This window comes from Artibeus jamaicensis, unplaced genomic scaffold (assembly GCF_021234435.1).
Source record: "Artibeus jamaicensis isolate MK-2021 breed Jamaican fruit bat unplaced genomic scaffold, CSHL_Jam_final contig_519, whole genome shotgun sequence".
NCBI lineage: Eukaryota > Metazoa > Chordata > Mammalia > Chiroptera > Phyllostomidae > Artibeus > Artibeus jamaicensis.
In genome coordinates, this window is record NW_026521871.1 from 19,411,481 (window position 1) to 19,422,668 (window position 11,188).

Here is an 11,188-nt window from a genome sequence, read left to right on the forward strand (position 1 = left end):
GACCCCAGTGGAAGGTGTGCAAGAGACAACCACACATTGATGTTTCTCTCCCTCTCTTTCTCCCCTTCCCCTCTGGCTAAAAATAAAATAAATTAAATTAAAAAAATAAAATTAGTAAAAATATCCTTGGGGGAAGATTTAAAAAACAATAATAAAATTTATAGTTGACATACAATATCATATTAATTTCAGGTGCGCAAATACTGATTGGACATTTATATATCTTACAAAGTGATCACCAGAATCAGTCTAATAACCATGACAGTTATGACAATATTATTGACTATATTCCTTATGCTCTACATTACATCCCTGTGACTTATTTTATAACTGTCAGTTTGTACCTCTTAGTCCTCTTCACTTTTTTCACCAACCCCCATTTGGCAACCATCATTTTGTTCTCTGTAGGTATGTTTGTTTCTGTTTTGTTTGTTCATTTGTCTTGTTTTTCAGATTCCATATATAAGTGAAATCATATGGTATTTGTCTTTGTGTCTTACTTATTTTACTTAGCATAACACCATCCTTTAGGTACATCCATGTTATCACAAATGGCAAGGCTTCATTATTTTTTATGGCTGAGTAATATTCTACGGTGTATGTGTGTGTGTGTGTGTGTGTGTGTGTGTGTGTGTGTGTGTGAACCATATCTTTCTTTATTCATCTGTTGATAGACACCAGGTTGTTTTCATATGTTGGCTATTTCTGCCTTCTTTTTTTTTAGGAGGAAGATTTTAATTTTTTTTAATTTTTAAAAAGATTTTTATTTTTTATCTTTAGAGGGGAAGGGAAGGAGAGAGGGAGAGAAATATCAATGTATGGTTGCCTCTCATGTGTCCCCTGCTGGGAACTGGCCTGCAATCCAGGCATGTGCCTTGACCGGGAATCGAACCGCGATCCTTTGGTTCACAGGCCTGTGCTCAATCCGCTGAGCTATGCCAGCCAGGGCTATATTTCTGCCTTCTTAATGACTACAGTCTCCTGTAGCTCAAGCCCTGTGAACTCTATGTTTTGAAATAATTTCTACCTCACAAACTGCATTTGTTAAGTATAACCCCATTTCTTCATCTGTAGAACCCTTAGAATATGAGTAAATTCATAGGATTAGCCTACAAAGTCTTTGTGTTCCCACCCTTATATTTTGAGAGGTATATCCATTCGGCTACTTTCTACTTCACATAAATTCAAAGGTAAAGTAGGCTTCAGGTGTAGAAGAGGGCTCCAACTCTATTTCTATTCTTCTCCAGGTTGTAGCTTCCTTTAGCTTGCCTTTCTGGTTTCAAGAAAGTCTCCAGTGTCAACTGAAGCAGCATGCTTCTTCATTCCATGACCAGTAGGATATATCAAAACTCTGTCTTCCTTTTTCTATTCAGCTGGATTGGTTCACATGCCCACCCTTGGATAAGTAACAGTTCACAAGAGGATCACATGCACTGATTGACTTGAGCTGGGATATCTGAACCAATCACTAGCAAGGAGGATTGTCTCAGTCTAACAGTCCCCTAAAGCTGATGGTGGTATCAGTTCTCCAACTGCTGGAAGAGTGAATCCCTCCGACAGAAACAACATCTGCCAGGAAGCATCCAGCAATGCCAATTCTGGGTATAAACCCAAAGGAAATGAAAACAGGATATCAAAGATATATTTGCACTCCCATGTTTATTGCAGCATTATTCATAATAGCCAAGATATGGAAACAACCTGAGTGCCTGTCAATAGGTGAATGGATAAATAAGACATGGTACACACAGCCATGCATCACTTAACACTGGGGATATAGCCTGAGGAATATGCTATCAGGTGATTTTGTCATTGTGCAAACATTGTAGAGTACACTTACATAAAGCTAGATGGTATGGCCTACTAACACATAGGCTGTATGGAATAGCCTCTTGTTCCTAGGCTACAAACCTGTACAGCATGTCACTGTACTGAATACTGTAGGCATTTGTAACACAATGGTATTTGTGTTACAGATACCACTATCTAAACATATCTAAACATAGGAAAGGTCCAGTGCAAGTACAATGTAGAAGATTAAAAATGGCATACTGGTATGGGGCACTTAACCATGAATGGAGCTTGTAGGATAGGAAGTTGCTCCAGGTGAGTTAGTGAGTGAGTGGTGAGGGAGTATGAAGGTCTAGCACATTACTGCACACTACTGTGGATGTCATAAACACTGTACACTTAGGCTATACTAAATTTACTCAAAATATTTTCTATCTTTAATAACAAATTTACCTTAGTTTACTGTAACTTTTTTATTTTATGAACTTAAACAGTTTTTTATCTTTTCAACTCTTTTGTAACAAACTTAGTGTAAAACACAAACACATTGTATAGCTGAACTAAAATATTTTTCTTTTTATTCTTATTCTATATTAAAAGCTGTGGATAAGGCATTGACATTATGATGGCTATGACATTATGATGACCATGACATCATTAAGTGATAGTAATATTTTAGCTCCATTATAATCTTTTGGGACCACTGTTGTATTTGCAGTTCATTGTTGACTGAAATATTGTTATGCGGCACATGGCTATATATACAACAGAATGTTATTCACTCATGAGAAAAAAGGAAACCCTGCCATGTGCAACAATATAGGCAGACTACAAGGACATCATGCTAAGTAAGATAAGTCAGACAGAGAAGGCAAAACACTGTATGATATTACTTATATGTGGAATTCAAAAAAGCCTCATAAAAACAGAGAATTGTGCTTGCCAGTAACTGGTATTGCAGAAAATGAGAGAGATGTTGATTAAGGGAAACCAGTAGTAAATAAGTCCTAGAGATCTAATGCACAGCATAGTGAATACAGACAATAGTGCATTATAATTATCAAACTTGCTAAGAGACTAGATCTTAATTATTCCAATCACAAAAAATAAATTATAACTATGTAATGTGATAGAGGTGGCAACTAGTGCTACAATGGCTATCATATTAAAATGCTATATAAATTTATCAAACCAGCATGTTGCACACCTTAGTTTTTTTCATTTTTAAAAATTTTATATTTTATTAATTATGCTATTACAGTGGTCCTGATTTTTCCCCTTTTGCCCTCCTCCACCTGGTACCCTTCACTTTCTCAGGTAATCCTCCCACCATTGTTCAGTAATGGGTCATGTGTTAAGTTCTTAGCTATTCCATTTTCTATACTGTATTTTATATCACCATGGCTATCCTGTAACTACCTATTTGTACTTCTTAATCCCCTCACCTCCCCACCCATTTGCTGACAAACCCCTCCCATCTGGCAACCATCAAAATGCTCTCCATATCCATGATTCTGTTTGTGTTCTTTTTGTTTGCTTGGTTTGTTTTTTATATTCAACTGTTGATAGATATATATTTTGCCATTTTATTGTTCATAGTCTTTTACTTCTTGTTTTTCTTAAATAAGTCCCTTTAATATTTCATATAATACTGGTTGATGAACTCCTTGAGTTTTTTCTTGTCTGGGAAGCTCTTTATCTGCCCTTTGATTCTAAATGATTGCTTTGTTGGATAGAGCAATCTTTGCTGCAGGTCCCTGCTTTTCTGACTTTAAATATGTCCTACCGATCCCTTCTAGCCCTCAAAGTTTCTTTTGAGAAATCAGCTGACAGTCTTATGGGAACTCTCCTGTAGGTAACTAACTGCTTTCCTCTTGCTGCTCTTAAAATTCACTCTTTATCTTTAACCTTTGGCATTTTAATTATGATGTGTCTTGGAGTGGGCCTTTTTGCATCCATCTTATTTGTGACTCTCTGTGTTTCCTGGGCTGGCATGCCTATTTCCTTCACCAAGTTAGGGAAGTGTTCTTTCATTATTTTTTCAAATAGATTCTCAAGTTCTTGCTCATGCTCTTTTTCTTCTGGTATCCCTATTATGTGAATGTTGGACCACTTGAAATTGTCCCAGAGGTTACTTATACTATTTTCATTTTTAAAAATTATTTTTTCTTGTTATTGTTCTGATTGGTTGTTTTTGCTTCCTTATGTTCTAAATCACTGATTTGATTCTAGGTTTCATCCACTCTACTGTTGATTCCCTGTAAATTGTTATTTATTTCAATTAATGTATCATTCAGTTTTGACTGGATAGTTTTTATGCTGCTGAGGTCTTCACTAAGCTCCTTCAGCATCCTTACAACCAGTGTTTTGAACTCTGCATCTGATATATTGCTGATCTTCATTTTGTTTAATTCTTTTCTGGAGTTTTGATTTATTATTTCATTTGGGCCATGTTTCTTTGTCTCCTCCATTTGGCAGCTTCCCTGTGTTTGTTTCTATGTATTAGGTAGAGCTGCTTTCACTGTGTCTTGGTAATGTAGTCTAATGTAGTAGGTGTCCTATAGTGTTCAGTGGCACAGCCTCTCCTATCACCCAAGCTAGGTACTTGAGGTGCACCCTTCATGTGGGCTGAATACACTCTCCTCTTCTAGTTGAGCTTTGGTTGCTGTTGGCAGATCAATGGGAGGGATTTACCCAAGCTAGTCAGCTGCAAGGATTGGCTGTGACCATTTACTACCAACCCCTGCTCTCTGTGGAGGATAAGCTGTGATGGGCAGGATGGTGGTGCTCCAACATAATCTGTAGTTGTCCAATGGTTTTCCTGGCCCTGAGTTTCCTGGGTGGTGCTGGCCAAGGTCAGCCCCTACCTGTGTTTTGCCTGGAGCCACCTTGCCTCAGCTATAAAGCAATCTGAGATGACTGCTACTTGTTCTAGGCTTAGAGGTTCCCGGGCAAAGCCAAGCTATGAATCTAAGCTGGCTGCTGCTAGTTGTCAGGTCAGGGCCTCACTGAGGCTAGCTGTTGCTTGTTTGAGAGTATTTAAGAAGTTGTGCAGTATGAGCCAAGACCAGCCAAGACCAAGCTGCTGCAAAAGCAGCTTGGGTGAGTCTATATGTTGGGTGGGGTAAAGTCTCTGAGGATTTCCAAGGCCAGGTTGATGGAGTCTCAGATATGGAACTAGCTTGCCAGCTCAGTGGCTCTGTTAGGGGAGGGCTCAGAAAAGGCACCATAGCCTCTGCTCACCTTGATGCCAGACACCCCAGTTTCTCCTAGTATGCCACTGGTGCCCTTCAATCTACCCCTTGGTGCTGGAGCTCATGTGTAGGTTCTTTAAGAGGAACTGCTTGGGGCTCCAGAAGTTTTTTCCACTGTCCCAATCCCCAATGTTTTTTTGCAGCCAGATGTTGTGGGGACCTATCTTCCTGGCAGTGGAACCCTGGGCTGGGGTGCCTGGTGTGGTGCTCAGACTCTTCACTCCTGAAACATCCCTCCCAAATTTTTATCCACCCCAGGTGGATAAGGGACCAGCCCATTCTGTCTCTGCACCTCTCCTCCAGTCTGGTTTGATGTGGTTTCTTTAATTCCATAGTTGTCCCACTTCCATTTAACTCAATTTCTGACATTTCTGAGTGAAGGTTGTTCTATGTTTTAGTGGTAATTTTGATGAGGTTGTGTGAAGAGGTGTGCCATGTCAGCCAATGCCACCATCTTGACTGGAAGTCTCCATTTGGTCTATGCTGTACACCTTAAATTCACACAATATTATATGTCAAATATATCTTAATTTAAAAAGTAAAAAAAAAATCTGCTGGTAAGAAGGAAGAGAGAGATATTGGGAATCAATAGTGGGTTGATGGCAAGGATAACGTTGGGTATTTCCTTCTTTCTGGACAACCTGGAAGACTATATTTCCCAGTTAGAAATGTGGACAGTGGGAGGCTGAAAGGGTGTTTGAGATGTGAGCAATAAGAGGTAGCAAAAGTAATGTAAACCTCTTCCAGGTATCACTCTTAAAACCTATTCATGCAGTTTCCCAGGATTTTCTTGCTCTTCCACAGAAAATTTGGCATAGGCGCAGTATAGGAGAGGGCTATCCAAACTGCACTGGAATGAGATGTGAGCAAGAAATCATTTTTTATGGTGTTAAGATACTGCTATCTGGGAGTTTATTTATTACTGTAGAATAGCATAGCCTATCTTTATCATCAGTACAGTAAGGCAGTGGTTTTCGAAGGTGGTCCTCAAATCAGCAGTTTTGGCATTGTCTGCAACCTTGTTAGATGGAAATTCTATGGTCCCCACCCCAGGCCTATTGAAGCAAAAGCTCTCCAGGTGACTCTGACGCACGCTACAGTTTAGAATCACTAACTTAGGGAATTGATAGTGTTAGGAATGGCTCTCTGCTCTTCTTAGCTGCCATGCTCCTCATCTGTTCCTCCAGCTGCTGAGCTCAGCTCCAGTTGTCCTAGAATCTGAAGGAACTGCTACTTCAGCTGTGATAATGTTTTTGCCTACCACGGGTACCTGTGCCCATTCAAGTGTGATAGCCTTTCATTCTTCTCTAGTTGTAGGTTGTGTGGCCTAAGTTCAAACTGCTGTGCCCTTTGTGGATTCTGAAGTACTTTTCCAGTTAACTTCCATGGAGAAATTGCCCTCCCCTACACTAGTAGCAGCTGTTACACAAGCAGCTTGAGCCCATCCCTCCCTCCTTTATAAAAATAATAACTAATAACCTGCAAGTCTATACTGAAGTCCTATAATTCCAGTCTGCAAGAAAGAGTGAGGTCTGATTTTTTTATTACTCTGGGAAGGCTTTTAGAATGTAAAAGAATAATTTTATTAAATTTTATTCAGAAATACTGAAAGTAAACACAGGACTTTATTATTATTATTATTATTATTAATTATTATTATTACATTTGGAGACCACAGGAGTCCATAGACACTAAGGTGGAAGTAGGACTGGTCTCGTCCTACTCAGGTTGTTTTTAGGATGAAGCCACAAGGTCCATGAAGGTACATGGGCCTCTCATTGCCTCCAAATTTAGTATCAATGACTTTAGTAGTGTATTGACCTGCAATGATTCACATGTTATGCTTTTTCTAAAAAACAAAATTCTAAGCCTAGTCAAAAGTAAACATTATTTTTTATTATGTGGTAAATATAAATAACAAAATTTACTATTCAAATAATTTTTTAGTGTACAGGTCAGTGGCATTGAGTAGATTCACATTGTCAAACACCCATCACTACCATCCATCTCCAGATTATTTTCATCATCTTAAACTGAAAGCCTGTATCCATTAAAAATAACACTCCCTTACCCCTAGTCCCTGGAAATCACTATTGTACTTTCAGTCTCTATGAATTTAACTCCTCTAAGTGCCTATATAAGTGGAATCAATATTTGTCTTTTTTTTATTGGCTTTTTTTACTTCACATAATGTCCTCAAGTTCCATCCATGTTGAAGCATGTGTCAGAATTTCCTTCTTTTTTATGGCTGAATAATATTCCATTGTATGTGTAGATCACATTGTGTTTATCCATCCACATCCATTCACCGTTGGACATTTGGATTTCTTCCTTTCACCTTTGGCCCTTGTGAATAATATTTCTATAAACATGGGTATACAAAAATATCTGTTTGAGTTCCTGATTTCAATTATTTTAGGTATATATACACAGAAAATGAGTTGCTGAATCATATGTTAATACTATGTGTAATTTTTTGAGGAGCTGTCATACTTATCTGTCTTTTTGGTCATAAGCATCTTAGTGGGTACAAAGTGGTATCTCACTGTAGTTTTGATTTACATTCCCCTAGTGGGAAAGCATTTTAAATTTTATCCAAGATTTTCTACTAAGAGTTTTATAGTTTTTGCTTTTATATTTACATTTACATTTTAATCTATTTTGAGTTAATCTTTGTGTGTGGTAATGTAGCGTTCCAACTTCATTCTCTTACATATGGATATCTATTTGCCCAAGTACCATTTGTTGAAAAAATTGTTCATTCTTCATTGAGTTATCTTGGCATTCTTGTCAAAAATCAATTGACCATAGATGTAAGGGTTTATTTCTGGGATCAATTCTATTTCATTGATCTATATATTCATCCTTATGCCAGTACCACAGTCTTGATTACTGTAGCTTTGTCTCTTATGGATCCCTTGAATTTTCACATAAATTTTAGGATCAGCTTTTCAGCTTCTGCAAAGAAGCCAGCTTGGATTCTTATAGGGACTACATTGAATCTATAGATTAATTTGAGGAGTCCTGATTATTTCACTGAGTCTAGTTTATGTTGTGATTGAGGCAAGAACAGAGAGAATTAAGTCTTCCCTGAGTCTCAGGTATGATTCCTGAAATGTGTTTGAAGCACAAACAGAAGTTAGCTAGGAGACTGGTGTGTGTGTGTGTGTGTGTGTGTGTGTGTGTGTGTGTGTGTGTGAGAGAGAGAGAGAGAGAGAGAGATGCAGAGTGAGATTGAGAGATGAGGGACATAGAAAGAGATGAAAAACAGAGAAGCCAGGAGAGACAGGACAGAGAGCAGAGCCAAGAGGGAGAAATTTAAGGAAGTAGTGGGAGAGAGAAAGAGAGGGAGAGATCAGAGAAAGATAAAAGAGAGATAGGAAAGAAAGAAACAGATTGAAAGAGATATTGAGATTGAGAGAGAGAATAGGGGTGGGAGATAAAGCACGAAGAAAAGGAAGCATGAAGGAAGTAGTTCAGTTCTGTGAGGAAAGTAGAATAAGCAGTGAGAGATGAGTCTGGAGAGATAGCAGAAACTGGAATATGAAGAACGTCTTAAAGCCGACAAAGTCTTTTTCCTGATTTCTGAAGACAGGATTCTGTTTATTACTTTGTCCCCATATGCCCAACTCTAACAGAGGGAGAATGATGCTTCAGTTCTCCAGTCAACAATGTCAGTTTAGACTCTGTGTTAAATAGTCCTCAAAATATATGTGTATTCACCTTTCCCGAGAGAAGATGGCTGCTTGTTCCTTTAGGAAAGAACTTGGGGATTTTTACTGTGTGTCCTAGCCATGGTGTTGCAAGGGTCCTTCCTCCAGGGAAGCTCATCTCCTAGTCAGTCAGTGAATTGTAGGTTAAAAACAAAAACAAAAAAAAAAACAAAACTGGCTCGGGTCTGGAAATGGACAAGCGATCAGTCTATTTCTTAAGCCCACTGTCCTAAAGCTCCAGATTATTCTTCCTTGGTTTCTTCTGAAGGTACAAGCTGCCTATTTTGTCCTAGGACGTTGTGCACTATTAACCAGCTCTGTGGGTCAGGCCCCTTGGCTGCCACTCTGGCCCTGCTGTTCATTGTGATAATTACATCACCTGGCTTTTGGTGACTAAGTGCCACCACCTGGCCTCTATTCTGGGGTTCTATCATCTCTACTGCTATCAATGAGCCTAGTTCTTACCAATCTTTTCTACTGTCAGTCCTGACTTATGGAGAACAGCCACCCAACACTGAACTTTTAGTAATGCTAGGGTCCCTCTCATCAACCCATCCTTTATCATGTTGGTAGATAATATAGCCTCTGGGCCTTCCTATGGAACAAAATCTTCTAGTGAGTCTTTTAGTCTGTCATAATCTTATCCACTTCCTTAAGCATTTTATACCTTCTTCCATGGTCAGCCATGGCAATTGCAACTGCACTTAGCGTGGCCCATATCCCATGCTTTTAGGAACCACCCTAAGAGAGAATTTGCCTCATTGCCTGGAGTTCTAAGCTAGTGCATTAATTCCTGTATCTTAGGAGTGTATTTCAAAATCAATCTTCAGAATCCAATCTTATGTTCTTGATCATAGGTTCCCTTAATCAAACATTCTCAGAATCCAGCCCTATATATACCACATCCAATCTCCTGTAGACACGTGCTTGCTAGGTCTTACAGCTCTTTGGGAGTATAGCCTTTCCTTCTCTACCAGGCCCAGAATGTCCCTTAGCTTAAGACCTGGTGTCCAGGAGAGGAAGTGGTGGCAGATCCTAAGTGGAGATACTATTGTCTTGTTGGGGAGTGGCAGCCATGAGGATAGAAGCATGGACCAGATTCTCCCTCAAAGCCCACAGAAGGAACCAACCTGCTGGCACTTTTATTTTGGACATCTGGCCTCCAGAACTGTGACAGATTATATTTCTAATGTTTTTAGCTGCCACGTATGTGGTACTTTGTTACAGCAGCCCTAGGAAACTAATACTTTGTCCAATTTCATTGTCCTCATAGGTACTTCTTACTGGTACTTCTCGAACACCTGATAATCACACCAGCTTGTGTTTCCCTTTCACCAGCACATGCAATCCCAGTCCACCACAGATGAATGTTTTAACACCTGGACCATCATCACCTTGTGCTGCCTGTACTTCACCTACCATGTGTGAGGATGTCTTTGTTGGTCAGTGATCTAGCTCCAAACCCTCATTCATTGCCTGCTTTCTCAGACTCTGTGATACCAGATGTCACAGATTGGGCTCTCTGGAAGCAGTTGCTGAGGTAGGACTTGGCATACAGGTTATTTATATATTAGGGATCATTAGCTGTGGAAGGGATGGAGGAAGATGAATTGGGCAGAGGGAGAAGTTGAACTGTGATGTAGACATGACCAAGCCTTGGCCAGCCCCATTAGAGCTATGCTGTCCTGGGATAAAATGAATAGGCCCTTAGGTTCCCATTGCAATAGTTCTCAGGTGAGGACAGGCCCTGAAGACCACCCTGCAGCAGCTGATAGCTGGGGCTTCCTTGAGGAGGTATCTGAGCAGCTAATCTTTGTGTTCATGACTTTAGTGTGAAGGTGAAGAGGTTTTATTATCCTCATTAACAGGTGAAGAAACAGGTTGGAAAAGGCTAGTTATATAGTCTACTGTTAGTAACTAGCAGAATCAAACTATGGCTCTTCAAGAAAAAAGGAAATTATGATTCAAAGTAGCTATATGCCAGGAAGTTTAGGAAATTTTACATATATCTTCTCATTGATTCCTTACAGCAACCTCAAGAGGCATTCATTACTTTCTCTAATTTTAAAAAGAAGGAAACTAAAGCTTAGAGGAGTTAAGTGTTTTGCCCAAGGTCAAGAAGAGTTGGTAAGAAATGGAAATAAACAGAATCTGAACCAAAGCCTATGTGACTCTACAATCCTTTAAGAAGCCAGGAAGGAACATTGTCTCACTTGTATTTATAGTCAGAAGCCCAGAGAGGAGCATACCATAATTAGCTAGAACTCAACTATTATCTAGTGAAAGGCAGAGTGTGTTTCTAGTCTGTATTTAGAACAACAAGATTGCAGGCAAAATCTGAATCAGAGATATCATCTGGCAGCTTTGCAGGAGGCTCTTCCCTAGAAGGTTTAGTTCTTTCTTGGATGATATGAAATGGGATGATGGTTC